Source organism: Archocentrus centrarchus, chromosome 1 (assembly GCF_007364275.1).
Source record: "Archocentrus centrarchus isolate MPI-CPG fArcCen1 chromosome 1, fArcCen1, whole genome shotgun sequence".
NCBI lineage: Eukaryota > Metazoa > Chordata > Actinopteri > Cichliformes > Cichlidae > Archocentrus > Archocentrus centrarchus.
The window spans coordinates 39250345-39265630 of NC_044346.1; positions in this window are offsets into that span (position 1 = coordinate 39250345).

Genomic DNA, 15286 nt, shown 5'->3' on the forward strand with positions numbered 1-15286 from the left:
GCCCCACCACAGTGGTGTCATCCGCAAACTTAATGATGCAGTTACTGGCATGTGTGGAGGTGCAGTCATGTGTGTAGAGGGTGAAGAGTAGGGGACTCAGCACACAGCCCTGTGGAGAGCCGGTGCTGAGGCTGATGGCTGAAGAGAGGTGGGGACCTACTCTTACCCTCTGGGAACGATCTGTCAGGAAGTCCTTGATCCAAAGACAGGTGGAGCGTGGTATCCCCAGATCTGACAGTTTAGTCACCAGTCTGCCAGGAAGGATGGTGTTAAACGCCGAGCTGAAGTCCACAAAGAGCAGCCGAGCGTAGTTCCCCCCCTGCTCCAGGTGAGAGAAGGCAGAGTGGAGGGCCGTGGCAATGGCGTCCTCTGTGGACCGGTTGGCTCTGTAGGCAAACTGGTGGGGGTCTAGTCTGGGGGAGAGACTGGAGATGACGTGAGCCCGGACAAGCTTTTCAAAGCACTTCATAACAATTGGTGTGAGTGCTACTGGCCTGTAGTCATTCAAACCTCTGATAGTGTTCTTCTTGGGGATGGGGACGATAATGGAGGACTTCAGGCAGGAAGGGACAGCAGCCTGGCTCAGGGACTGGTTAAAAATGCTGGTAAAAATACCAGCCAGCTGAGCCGCACAGACCTTCAGTATCCGTCCAGAGACACCATCGGGCCCCACAGCTTTCCTGGGGTTCACAGTTTCCAGCATACGCCTCACCTCTTGCTCTTGCAGCCTGAGGATGCTGCTGCTGCCTGCTGAGGGATGTTGGATGGCTGTCTCTGATTGCTGTACCTCAAAGCGTGCAAAGAAGCTGTTCAGCTCCTCTGCCAGATTGATGTTACGCTGATCAACTAACAGGCTGGGTTTGTAGTTCAAAATATGCCGAACCCCTTGCCACACCTGCCTGAAGTCGTGGCTCTGGAAACAGTCCTCAATCCTCCTCTTATACACAGCCTTGGCCTCCCTGATGCCCCTCTTCAGGTTGGCTCTGGCAGCGCTGTAAAGCGCCCCATCACCAGCTCTGAAGGCGATGTTCCTTTCTCTGAGTAAGCTCTGCACCTTTCCATTCATCCATGGCTTTCTATTTGGAAAAACCCGGATATTCTTGTCCACAGTTACAGTGTTGGTGCAGAACTTGATGTAGTCCAGAACAGCCGAGGTGTACTGCTCCAGGTCCTGGTGCTTGAATACGTCCCAGTCAGTTGTTTCAAAGCAGTCCTGCAGCTGTTGAGAGGCACCTTCAGGCCAGGTCTGAACAGTCTTAGATGTAGAAAGAGCAGTTTTGCTGAGGGGGGTGTATGCTGGAATCATAAGCAGGGACAGATGGTCTGACTGGCCCAGATGTGGCAGTGGCACAGCCCTGAAACCCAGCTTGATGTTAGAGTAGACTTTATCCAGTGTGCTGTTCCCTCTTGTAGGGCATTTAACATGCTGATGGAACTTGGGTAGAACAGTCTTTAAATCGACATGGTTAAAGTCTCCTGCAATGATGTGTACAGCCTCAGGATATCTGCTCTGTTGACTGCAAACCGTGTCATGTAAGAGACTAACAGCCGAGTTAGCATTAGCATCAGGGGGAAGATAAACAACAGTGATCAAAACAGCTGTAAACTCACGGGGCAGATAGATGGGCCTGCATTTAACAGTCATGTACTCCAGGTCCGGGGAGCAGTGGCTGTTCACAGTCATACTGTCTGTACACCAGCTGTTGTTTACATACAAGCACACACCCCCTCCTCTGCTCTTACCGGAGGTCCGCATTCTGTCATGCCGGTGCGTTGTCCTGCCGGCTAGCTCGATGGCTGCATCAGGAATGGATGAATGAAGCCAGGTCTCAGTGAAGAGCAAAACGCAGCAGTCCTTCACGGTCCTGTTTGTAGCCACCAGCAGTCTCAACTCATCCATTTTATTCGGGAGTGATCTTACATTGGCGAGGAAAACACTGGGTAACGGAGGTCTATGAGGCCGTTTACGTAGCCTCTCCAAAACGCCAGCTCTGCCGCCTCTTTTCTGCCTCCTTTCTCTGCGCCGTCTCCGTCTGCGACCCCCCCTCACAGGGATGATGAACCACAAAGAGCCAGGTGGTCTGGCGATGTCCACCGGGATGTTGTGAGAGTGGAGGAAGTCAGCCGTAACCGCCTGCTCACTTTGTGCTCCTATATGTAGGAGTTCGTGCCGTCTGTATGTTATAATGTCCGCCCGACATAATGGTGATGTGTTGAGCCACAGTTGAAGCACACATAACAACATACACAATTTCACAGAGCACCGAAAAGGAGAGCACTGAGCCGCTGCGACTATGCGCGCCGCCATCTTGGATATGTATATCACAGGGGGTTATCTGATTGTTGGGATTTTTCCAGGATACTATAGGTCCTTTACTTCACAGTATAAAGCACTTTGAGGTGACTGTTCAGTGTTGAAGGTAGGAAGTGCCTCATCTTCTCTACATTATAGTGGATGCTTATATTCCCAGTGTTTCAGTGAAGTGGACACATTATAAGAGTTCCATTATATGTTTAAGTCATGTTTTATCTTCTGAACCAAAGCCTATCTTTTCATATGCAGTATACGTTTTCCTTATGAATTGAATTTTAGCTCTGCAAATATTTACGCAGTAATTTTACACTCCACTGACTAAAATAGGCACCTTTTCTGAAAAGTTTTGAAGGGCATGCTGGGAAATATATTACTTGTGCTTCCTAACCTTTCTCCCTGTCATTTGTGTAAATTGCCCCTGAAGCCGTTGACATCATCTGTACAATAATTTGTTTTTCGGCGAGTGTCTTACAAAGCAGTTTGCCCGTGCTGCAGCACTTTGAATTATGTTTAGCAAGCCAAAGCAAAAAAGTGCTGCTCAACAGAGGAAACAGAGAAGAGAGATGGATGATCATACTGCCAGGACTCAGCACGACACCTGAAAGATGAAACTTAAACTAGTCACCCCTGAGGGGTGACTAGTTTGTCTTTGTGTGTTTGTGAAGGATTGAAGCATTGTTACCACTTATATGTGCTCAGACTGTAGTATATGTGTGATATGTCTAGAGGCTGGTCCACCAGAAAAGACTGTTAGATTATTAGGATTTCTATAAATGAGTGTGCGTGTTTGGTACGGTGACCCCGTCCAGTCTGTCAGGATCTGTGGTTAATGGGCTTTTGTTCCCTGCTTACATCACAGCTGTCTTTGTGTTACTTCAGTGAGGCTGAATCTGTTTGGGGTCTGCAGGAACCTCATTGAAGAAGATGGTGTGAGTTTATTTCATGAGCTTAAATAAATGTATCTGTCCATGGTGCTGATCAAAAGCTGGAATGATGCTACTGATATCATTGATTATTGCTATATGCTATTATCTTTTCACTTACTGTTTGTGTGTGTGTGTGTGTGTGTGTGTGTGTGTGTGTGTGTGTGTGTGTGTGTGTGTGTGTGTGTGTGTGTGTGTGTGTATACAGCGTAGTTTTAAGGGCCCAAAATAATATCTGCCTGGGGCCGATCGTGGAGTTGTCCCGCCTGTGCGACTGTTACAAATAACAGCCTATATAAATAAACCTGAGCTGAACTGAACTGAGTCACTTCTCCCTTCTTTGAATTTCAGTGTCTGCACATAGAAGGGTGGGCAGGGGGGCCCTCACAAGACCAGAAGGATCAGTTACTGCAGATGGAATAAGTCTTCTGTTGACTCCACTGGTCCTGACTGAGCTGCCTCTGTGGTTGTTTCTGCTATCGTGTCTCCAAGACCACATTTTGTAGTGATGACACTCACACATTACCAGCTATGCAACTGTAGCAGTGATGTGCACCAGATGATTATGTATCGTAAAAGCAGCATCAAATACACCAAAATGTAAAAAGAATGTGAGACTGAGGCACAAAGAGTGTAGAGACTAAAGCTCTGATTCTGCGTCCACCTTACATCTGGCACCCTTTAGTGGTCATCAGTCTGACTTACACCCATTTTTATTTGAACTGCGTACCTGTGGAGTTTGCTGACTGCATCTCAGATGCTTTCACGTCTGCCTGCATCCAGACAGGCAGACATAAAGCTGAAAACAACATCAGGTTCACTGTTTGTAAAAACGTGTCACAAAAATCTGAGCAAAATCAAAGCAGTCCCATGCTGGCTGTGACACTGAATATAAATACATATGCCTACAGTCCGTCCTGATCGGATCCTCCTTTTGCAGTTTTGTGACTAAAATGTAACGCTGTGGAATCTGAAGCAGAGAAAGGAATCCAGCCTTTTCCTGTTTTTTCACATTAGGCTTGCAGTGCCTCTGTTTCTCTGTCCTCCACCTGACACAAAAGTCTATCAGTAACCTGCACCAAGGGTTAGAGTATGTGTTCAGGATTTTAAGAGGCATGCAATACATTGTATCAGGCTCCCAAGGTGAAAGGGAGAGACAGGGGCCCGAGATTAATTCAAGCCACAGTATAATGAGGCCGCTCTCAGACTTCCCTGGTGAATAAAGACAAATGGCTTTTGTTTGTGCCAGCTTTGCCATCTTGCATTGATAACTCCAATAATTCCATTTCATGCCCAAGTCTCATCTGCCAGTGGAGAAAACAACAAAAAATGTGAAATAAACTGTAATTGAGGGAGGCTTTTATTAAGTGACAGGGTATTTTCATACTCTAGTGGAAGCAATCCCAAGGGGGGTGGGTGGGTGGAAGGAGGGAGAGCGAGCTGAGATGACAATGCTGTCCTCTCTCTGGAAAACAGTCTGTCATCGAGCACAACAAGTATCTCGCTTCCAGTCGCCTTGTTCTTAGCTGACTGGAGATTTGCATGCAGGGCTCTCGTATAGGGGCTGTCACATTAAACATGTAACTTGTCAGGGTTAAGAGATGCACAGATCAAGCTGCCACAGCTTGATGTCGTAGAATCACTGTGGTGATTAATTAAAGCCCCGATCAATAATCACTGTAGTTGTTCCACTGGCCCTCCCAGCCCTACTCTCTGCCTACACTGTCGTATCACTGACGAGGCATCAAAGTTAATGAGGTCATCATAAATGGACTGCATCAGTCATGTCGCCATGTGACCTTGAACCTGTCCCACAGCTGATGACAGCAAAGCATCACTGCTTCAGTGAAGACCCGGGCCTTTAAAAACTATTTCCTGTCATCTCTGCCTTTTTTAAATCGCTCACTATTCTTTATGAAGACATGTAGTTGTATATGAATTAAAGTCAAACAAAACAGATTCAAAATTTTCAGTTTTTTTCACTTAAAAATGTTGCAGAATTCTTAATTCTGTCCACCCTGGCAGTCTGTATCATGAATGAATGAATGAATGAAGTTTTATTGCCATGTGGGTGAACAAGTTCACACATTGGAAATTGCAGTTACAGAACACCATCCAAGAATACACAAAACACAACACACATGGGGGGATATGTAACTTGTCAGGGTTAAGAGCTTAGCCGCCGTTAGCTCCCCCCCAGCAGATCCCGAGCAGCAGGGAAAACAGGCCAGCTGGGTGACGGTGAGGAGGAAGCGTAGTCCTAAGCAGAAGCCCCGGGTACACCACCAACCTATTCACGTCTCTAACCGTTTTTCTCCACTCGGCGACACACCCGCCGAGGAACAAACTCTGGTTATTGGTGACTCTGTTTTGAGAAACGTGAAGCTAGAGACACCGGCGACCATAGTCAAATGTCTTCCAGGGGCCAGAGCAGGCGACATTCATGGAAATTTGAAACTGCTGGCTAAGGCTAATCGTAGATTTGGTAAGATCGTTATTCACGTCGGCAGTAATGACACCCGGTTACGCCAATCGGAGGTCACTAAAATTAATATTGACTCGGTGTGTAACTTTGCAAGAACGATGTCGGACTCTGTAGTTTTCTCTGGGCCCCTCCCCAATCAGACCAGGAGCCACATGTTTAGCCGCATGTTCTCCTTGAATCGCTGGCTGTCTGAGTGGTGTCCAAAAAACGACGTGGGCTTCATAGATAATTGGCAACGTTTCTGGGGAAAACCTGGTCTTGTTAGGAGAGACGGCATCCATCCCACTTTGGATGGAGCAGCTCTCATTTCTAGAAATCTGGCCAAATTTATTAACCCTCCTAAAAACTGACTACCCAGGGTTGAGACCAGGAAGCAGAGTTGCAGTCTTACACGCCTCTCTGCAGCTTCTCTCCTCCTGCCATCCCCCCAAAACCCCATCCCCATAGAGTCGGTGCCTGCTCCCAGACCACCAAAAACCAAAGCTAAAATCAGCAAAAAACTATTTAAGCATAAAAATTCAAAAACAATAAATAATACAGCTTCATCAACTGCACCAAAGAATAAAACAATTAAATGTGGATTGTTAAACATTAGGTCTCTCTCTTCCAAGTCCCTATTAGTAAATGATTTAATAATTGATCAACGTATTGATTTATTCTGCCTTACAGAAACCTGGTTACAGCAGGATGAATATGTTAGTTTAAATGAATCAACACCCCCGAGTCACAGTAACTGTCAGAATGCTCGAAGCACAGGTCGAGGAGGAGGATTAGCTGCAATCTTCAATTCCAGCTTATTAATTAATCAGAGACCCAGACAAAGTTTTCATTCTTTTGAAAGCCTGACTCTTAGTCTTGTCCATCCTAATTGGGAAAATCAAAAACATGTTTTATTTGTTATTATCTATCGTCCACCTGGTCCCTACTCAGAGTTTCTGTCTGATTTCTCAGACTTTTTATCTGATTTAGTGCTCAGTTCAGATAAAATCATTATAGTGGGTGATTTCAACATCCATGTAGATGCTGAGAATGACAGCCTCAACACTGCATTTAATCTATTGTTAGATTCAATTGGCTTCTCTCAAAATGTAAAGGAGCCCACCCACCACTTTAATCATACTCTGGATCTTGTCCTAACATATGGCATAGAAACTGAAGACTTAACAGTATTCCCTGAAAGCCCCCTCCTGTCTGATCATTTCTTAGTAACATTTACATTTACTTTAATGGATTACACAGCAGTGGGGAATAAGTTTAATTACAGTAGAAGTCTTTCTGAAAGTGCTGTAACTAAGTTTAAGGATCTAATTCCTTCATTGTTATGCTCTTCAGTGCCATGTGCCAACACAGTGCAGAGCAGCTACCTAAACTCTGCTCCCAGTGAGGTTGATTATCTCGTCAATAGTTTTACATCCTCACTGCGTATAACTTTGGATACTGTGGCTCCTCTGAAAAGGAAAGCTTCAAATCAGAAGTGCCTGACTCCGTGGTATAATTCACAAATGCACAGCTTAAAGCAGATAACCTGAAAGCTGGAGAGGGAATGGCGTCTCACTAAATTAGAAGATGCTCATTTAGCCTGGAAAAAGAGTTTGTTGCTCTATAAAAAAGCCCTCCGTAAAGCTAGGACATCTTACTATTCATCATTAATTGAAGAAAATAAGAACAACCCCAGGTTTCTTTTCAGCACTGTAGCCAGGCTGACAAAGAGTCAGAGCTCTGTAGAGCCGAGTATTCCTTTCACGTTAACTAGTAGTGACTTCATGGATTTCTTTACAAATAAAATTTTAGACATTCGAGAAAAAATTATTCATAACCATCTCAAAGATTATTCTTCATGTTCGGCTGCTTTCAGCACTGCTGGTATTTGTTTAGACTCTTTTGCTCCAGTTGATCTTTCAGAGTTAACTTCAATAGTTACTTCCTCCAAACCAGCAACATGTTTGTTAGATCCCATTCCTACTAGACTGTTCAAAGAAGTCTTTCCAATTATTGATGCTTCAATCTTAAAAATGATCAATCAGTCTTTATTAGTTGGCTATGTACCACAGACCTTCAAGGTGGCTGTAATTAAACCTCTGCTTAAAAAGCCATCACTTGACCCAGCTGTCTTAGCTAATTATAGGCCAATCTCCAACCTTCCTTTTCTCTCAAAGATTCTTGAAAGAGTAGTTGTAAAACAGCTAACTGATCATCTGCAGAGGAACGGTTTATTTGAAGAGTTTCAGTCAGGTTTCAGAATTCATCACAGTACAGAAACAGCATTAGTGAAGGTTACAAATGATCTTCTTAGAGCCTCTGACAGTGGACTCATCTCTGTTCTTGTCCTGTTGGACCTCAGTGCAGCTTTTGATACTGTTGACCATAACATTTTATTACAGAGATTAGAGCTTGCTATAGGTATTAAAGGTACTGCACTGCAGTGGTTTGAATCATATTTATCTCATAGACTCCAATTTGTTCATGTAAATGGGGAGTCTTCTTCAGACAGTAAGGTTAATTATGGAGTTCCACAGGGTTCTGTGCTAGGACCAATTTTATTTACATTATACATGCTTCCCTTAGGCAGTATTATTAGAAAGCACTGCATCAATTTTCATTGTTATGCAGATGATACTCAGCTTTACCTATCAATGAAGCCAGATGACACACATCAATTAGTTAAACTGCAGGAATGTCTTAAAGATATTAAGGCCTGGATGACCTCTAATTTCCTGCTTCTAAATTCAGATAAAACTGAAATTCTTGTTCTCGGCCCCACAAATCTTAGAAACACGGTGTCTAACCAGATACTTACTCTGGATGGCATTACTTTGGCCTCCAGTAACACTGTGAGAAATCTTGGAGTCATTTTTGACCAGGATATGTCCTTCAATGCACATATTAAACAAATATGTAGGACCGCTTTTTTGCATTTGCGCAATATTTCTAAAATTAGAAACATCCTTTCTCAGAGTGATGCTGAAAAGCTCATTCATGCATTTATTACTTCTAGGCTGGATTATTGTAATTCATTATTATCAGGCTGTCCTAAAAGCTCCTGAAAAGCCTTCAGCTGATCCAAAATGCTGCAGCTAGAGTACTGACAGGGACTAGAAAGAGAGAGCATATTTCTCCCATGTTGGCTTCTCTTCATTGGCTCCCTGTTAAATCTAGAAGAGAATTTAAAATCCTTCTCCTCACATACAAGGTCTTGAATAATCAGGCCCCATCTTATCTCAAAGACCTCATAGTACCATATCACCCCAACAGAGCACTTCGCTCTCAGCCTGCTGGCTTACTTGTGGTTCCTCGGATACTTAAGAGTAGAATGGGAGGCAGAGCCTTCAGCTTTCAGGCGCCTCTTCTATGGAACCAGCTTCCAGCTTGGATTCAGGAGACAGACACCCTCTCTATTTTTAAGATTAGGCTTAAAACTTTCCTTTATGATAAAGCTTATAGTTAGGGCTGGATCAGGTGACCCTGAACCATCCCTTAGTTATGCTGCTATAGGCCTAGTCTGCTGGGGGGTTCACATAATGCACTGTTTTTCATTCACCTTATTTACTTTGTTTATACTCCACTCTGCATTTAATCATTAATTGATATTAATCTCTGGCTCTCTTCCACAGTTCTCTCCCCTCAGCCCAACCGGTCGCGGCAGATGACTGCCCCTCCCTGAGCTTGGTTCTGCTGGAGGTTTCTTCCTGTTAAAAGGGAGTTTTTCCTTTCCACTGTCGCCAAGTGCTGCTCATAGGGGGTCGTTTTGACTGTTGGGTTTTCTCTGTATTATTGTAGGGTCTTTACCCACAATACAAAGCGCCTTGAGGCGACAGTTTGTTGTGATTTGGCGCTATATAAATAAAATTGAATTGAATTGAATTGAATTGAATTGAATATGTGTCCTGGGGTCATGCAGCCGACTTGCAGCGCTACCTTTGGCAGGAGGAGAAAACAACACATCATGGGGAAGTTAGGTTAAAAAAAAGTCATCTGGTACAGTGCTCAAAAGAGCACTATACCAGGGTCCAAAAAAACCACCTCAGCAAAGCATTTGCACATGTAAAGCTAGGACAGCGGCGGTAGGTGAGGTCAGGTCAGGAGGGAATGCAGACGGAGACGAGAGGGGGGGGCATTGTGGAGCCAGATGCCAGGTTCCAGCCAAAACAGTTCGCTGATAGTGGTGGAATTTCATCAGCGGCCGTGATACACCAGACCCAGCTTCACAAATCACAACGCAGAGTGGGGGGAAGAGCAGCCGCACACAGAGCCCTGGAGAGAGATATGGTTGCCAACCCAAGGCCGGCAGGGGAGCCGAATTCCTGATAACAAATGTTGTTTTGGAACAGGCTGCTTGTTTTTCCAACAGCCTTCAGTCTTACTGGGAAACCATTCAAAAATCCAATATTCCAAATTCGTTGATTGCCGTCCTCACTGTGCAGAACCGAACTATATCTCCTGATCTAACCCCTCTCGCCTGCGAGCTCGCTAATCTTGCGGCTCAGGTCCACCAGGCTTTGAGTCTGAGTTTGTACGGCTCTGCTCAGCCCTTCCACCTGGGTCGGCAGCCTCTGCAGATGTCGAACCGCCGTCCAGATTTTCTTAATTTGCCAGTAAAGCAGGTATCCACCGAGCCCAAACAGAGAAGATACCGCTACCAAAAGGCCAAATATATATGCGTCTTCCACGTCTTCCACTCCAAGGGCTGAGAAGCACACAGGTCTCCACGAGCTCCAAGAGTCGATGACGTATCCAACCGGGTCTGTTCCACTCGGACACGCAGGCTCCCCTGTCCCGGATCTCATAGTGGAAAAAATTCGATCAATGATGGAGAATGCCCAGTTTGCCAGATCCATGTTTCAATCTTGTTCTTATTCGGACAGTGTGTAAAAGACGCTCTCACAGCAAGCAGCAAGCGGAGAGATGGGGAGGGCAGGGAGAGAAAGTGTGACCGTCTCCGACAAGAGCAGGAAGAAGGGAGGCTGTAGCTCAGCAGTTGGTGGTGATTAAAATTGCTGCAGTGTTGTTATATTTATTTTAATACATGTGTGCATGTGAACATTTCTCAGTTGCTGCAGGATGATGGCGACGTAACTGCTGGGAAATCATTGCTGCTGATCCTGGGCGAGCCTCTAACGTATCCATTGATTGGATGTTTGGTGTCCATATTTTTGGACTCTGGGCTTGAGGTGTGTTATAAATTATGGTACTAGAATGTTGGCAGCTGACCCTTTGGGTCCTGCAGGGTTTGGGGTTGCACAGTGGGACCTCCCAGCATCTCTCCTGTTGTGGCATATCCTGCAGATGCTTGATTAGCTTAAGATCTGGGCAGTTTGGAGACCTGATCAATGTCTTGGCCTTTCATTCCTGAGTATTTTTTACAGTGTGGCAGGATCATTTTACATGTCAAAATTCAAACATCCATGTAATTCCAAAGGTTTTCCAGCAGAACATTTCATTTCAACAAGATACACTCAGCAGTTTCGATGTTGTGGCCTGTCTTTGTATATTTAGCTTTGCTGGTATCCTTTATGCCCAAGATAACACTTAGTGCCCTGAATTCATCAGTCACTAACTTTAATTAGGAGACTGACAATAATGACCCAGCAATGAGAGCGATGAGACCTCCAGCCCACGTACTCTCCAAACTCATGATTTCTCAGTCTCATTGTGGTCTCTTTAACACACGGGATTTTCTTATAGCAGATCATTAAAGCAGATGTATGTTTATGGTAGGCTTTTCTGTTCCTTCCTGTTTCTTTTGTATGATTTGCAATTTCCTTTCTCTACTAAGCCAAAATATAAAACAATAAGCTTTTAATAATCAGCTGGGAAGGTTCAGCCTGGTGCTCCGGGTCCCCTTCACAGCAGATGGCTGCCCCTCCCTGAGCTGAAGGTTCTTCCTTCCCACTGTCACCAGGTGCTGCTCACACAGGACTTTCTGATTGTTGGGGTTTTCTCTGTATTGGAGTAGGGTCTTGACTCAACATTATTAAGCACCTTGAGGTGACTGTTAATAATTCAATTCATTTCAATTTTATTTATATAGCACCAAATCACAACAAACAGTTGCCTCAAGGCACTTTGTATTGTGGGTAAAGACCCTAAATAAATAACAAATAATAAATAAGACTAAATTAAACGAAATACAATTTTGTTGAATTGGTACAGGGGCAGCACGATGGCACAGTGGTTAGCACAGGTGCCTCACAGCAGGAAGGTCCTGGATTTGAATCCGCCATCTGGTTTCCTCTGGGTACTCCGGTTTCCTCCCACAGTCCAAAGACAGTTAGTGGGTTTCGGTTAATTAGTGATTGTAAATTGCCCTTAGGTGTGAGTGTGAATGGTTATCTGTCCTCTGTGTTAGCCCTATGACAGACTGGTGACCTATCCAGAGTGGACCATGGCTCTTGCCTATGGCAGCAGGGATAGCCCCCCGCCCCCCCACCCCAACCAGATGAGCAGAAGAAGATGGATGGATGGATGGATGGATGGTGCATAATCATAGACATTAAGCAGTATTCAACACTTGTAACACTCATAAATGGTGAAATGCAGGCTGGTATTTTCTCCTTCAAAAAGAAGTACTGGATCATTGCTTTTGTGCTGGATTTACCACTTTAGACCTCCTTTCCTCTGTTTTATTACACTTAATAATGCTACAATGCTTCAGGCTTTCTTTTGATACCCTGAAGGAGGCACACCAGGAATTCTTTGTTTAGTCATTAAAAATGTAAATGTATAATTAAGAAGTTGTTATATTTTCATTTGTTTCTTTGTTCTTAGGTTGTCTTCATGATAATTCTTTAGATAAATTTGTTTGTTAATCAGTTCGTTACTCACCCTGAAGCTGATTTCGACTCCTGCAGCTTCTTAAACTCGTAAACAACATATATCACTTTTAACAAGTTGTTCGTGTGGCTGCTTGGGAGCTGAGGATGCTGGCTCTTTGTTATCTCGTGTCGCAGTCTCCTCTGCATGATGCATTTTCAAATAGGTAAAATTTGACTTCTGTGGCAGAAGAGATTTTATATTCAAAGTGGCCCATGTGGTAACAATAATGTACAACAGTGACTTATTCATTAGTTTTTGGTAGTTTCTATCTGTTCATGTGGTGAACGTCTTGACAAACTCACTATATTTGGTTTATTTGAAGTTGTTTCTCACCAACTGGTAAAAACAAATCAAACTTTTTTTTTGGTCACCACCACTTTCAGGAAAAAAATGCTGCTCATTATTTTCATACTTACATTCAGCAACGAGCTGCTAACACTGCTGAAATGTCACTTGGTTAAAGAAGGAAATGTATCTTGCTTTTGCTGGAAATGCCGTTGAAAACACAGAGATGATAAATATTAAAGTTGCAGATCAATGTATGCAGAATAGATCCATCCATCCATCCATCCATCCATCCATCCATCCATCCATCCACTTTCACTTATCCAGGGCCGGGTCTCGGGGGCAGCAGCCTAAGCAGTGAAGCCCAGACCTTCCAGCTCACACAGAGGGGTACACAGAGGCATCTGTAAGTTAGCTGAGATATATAAGCTCTCCAGCATGTCCTGGGTCTGCCCCGGGGCCTCCTCCCAGTAGGACATGCCTGGAACGCCTCACCCAAGAGGTGCCCAGGAGGCATCCTAGTCAGATGTCCAAACCACCTCAACTGACTCCTTTCGATGTGGAGGAGCAGCGGCTCTACTCTGAGCGCCTCTCAAATGACTACGCTCCTTACCCTCTGCTCTAAGGGAGAGGTCAGCCACCCTTCAGAAGAAGCTCATTTCTGCTGCTTGTGTCCACAATCTCGTTCTTTCAGTCATTACCCAAAGCTCGTGACCATAGGTGAGGGTAGGGATGTAGATTGATGGCTAAATCGACAGCTTCGCTTTTAAGCTTTCGCTTTTGTGTTGTATGGAGATCTGCCCCAGATCTCCATACAACACTGCAGAGGCAGCTGGGCAATCGTAGGGCCCTACAACAGCCCTACAATTGCCCATAGGCCTTCAGGAACTCAGAGCGAATTTCCTCCACCCCAGGGGCCCTGCCACCCAAGAGTTGTTTAACCACCTCAGCAACCTCACCCCCAGTGATGGATGAGCTGGCCTCACTGAACTCCTCTCATGCCCGAGTTTTTGCTTCAGCCCCGAGCTGTGTTCAGATGGCCTGCCAGAGGTGGGAGTTGAAAATCTAACGGACTGGGGCCTCTGTCAGGGGTTCCCAGCACGCCCTCACTATATGTTTAGGTGTGCCAGGTCTGTCCAGCATCCTCCCCTGCCACCTGATCCAACTGACAGCTCCTTTCTTCACCCGAGTGTCCAGAACATACGACCGCAGATCTGATGATACAGAATCGATCATCGACCTGTGAACTGGGGCTTCCTGGTGCCACGTGCACTTATGAACATTCCTATGTTTGAACATGGTGTTTATTATGGACAAACTGTGGTTGAAGCCCAGTAACAAAACACCATCAGGCAGGCCGTTCCTCCAGGTCTCAGTCATTGCCCACGTGAGTGTTGAAGTCTCCCAATAGGACGATGGAGTCACTGGATGGAGCACCATCACGACTCCAAAAAGGGTGGGTACTCTGAATTGTCATTTGGGGCATAAGCACAAACGACAGTCCCAAGTCCAAGTAACGCTGTCCCAGCGAGGGTAAACTGTTCCCTTGTTCTTTCTTCCATCTTTCTTCCATATGGGTCAATTGCTAACAACTATCTGTTGATGAAAATAATGTCCTTAATCATCAATAGCAATGACATTCAAAACTACAAAAATTTAACCCAAGATGTAACTGGACTTTCCTTATAAGTATAGTTTACAATAAAGTTCAGTGTGGCTTAAAACATACCAGCTATAAACCTTCAGTACCATACAGGAGTTACTTTAAGGGATTAGAACCTCCATCCATCCATTTTCTTCCACTTATCCTGGCTGAAGCCTATCCCAGCTCCTATAGGGCGAGAAGCAGGGTGACACCAGTTAAGCTACCCCCCCACTACCTTTGGACTGTGGGAGGAAAGCGAACCCATGCAAACCCCACACAGAAAGATCCCGGCCAGATGGTGGATTCAAACCCAGGACCTTCTTGGTGTGAGTCAGCAGTGTTAACCACTGCACCCTAAAATTAGCTGTGGTAATTTTTTAATACATTCTTACATCATTGCAGTTTAGCTTCATTCATATCTGTAACATTAACCCACGACTGTTTCTGAGTGAATAATCTCAGCTGTTTAAATTCTACTCTGACTGGATTTTATTTATTTTTTTACTATTTAAAAGATCATTCTAGTTTATTCTAATCTGAAATATTTCCCATCATACCAACATAATACACTCGGACTATGAAAGCAGTATATATTTGGTCATGTGCAGAGTGGGGCCAGCTGGATCAAAGCATTTCCAATGTAACTCTTTTAAGTCAGATTCAGGGTGTAAACGAAATGATGCTGTGAAGAGCAAATCTCCAATAAACTGATATATTTAATCCACTGTAACCTTTTCATGTGAGTGAAAAAAATACGGTTCAGGAAGTTTGAAGACTTGAATTCTCTGAATCATTAAATAGTTTGAGACAATTTAAAATCA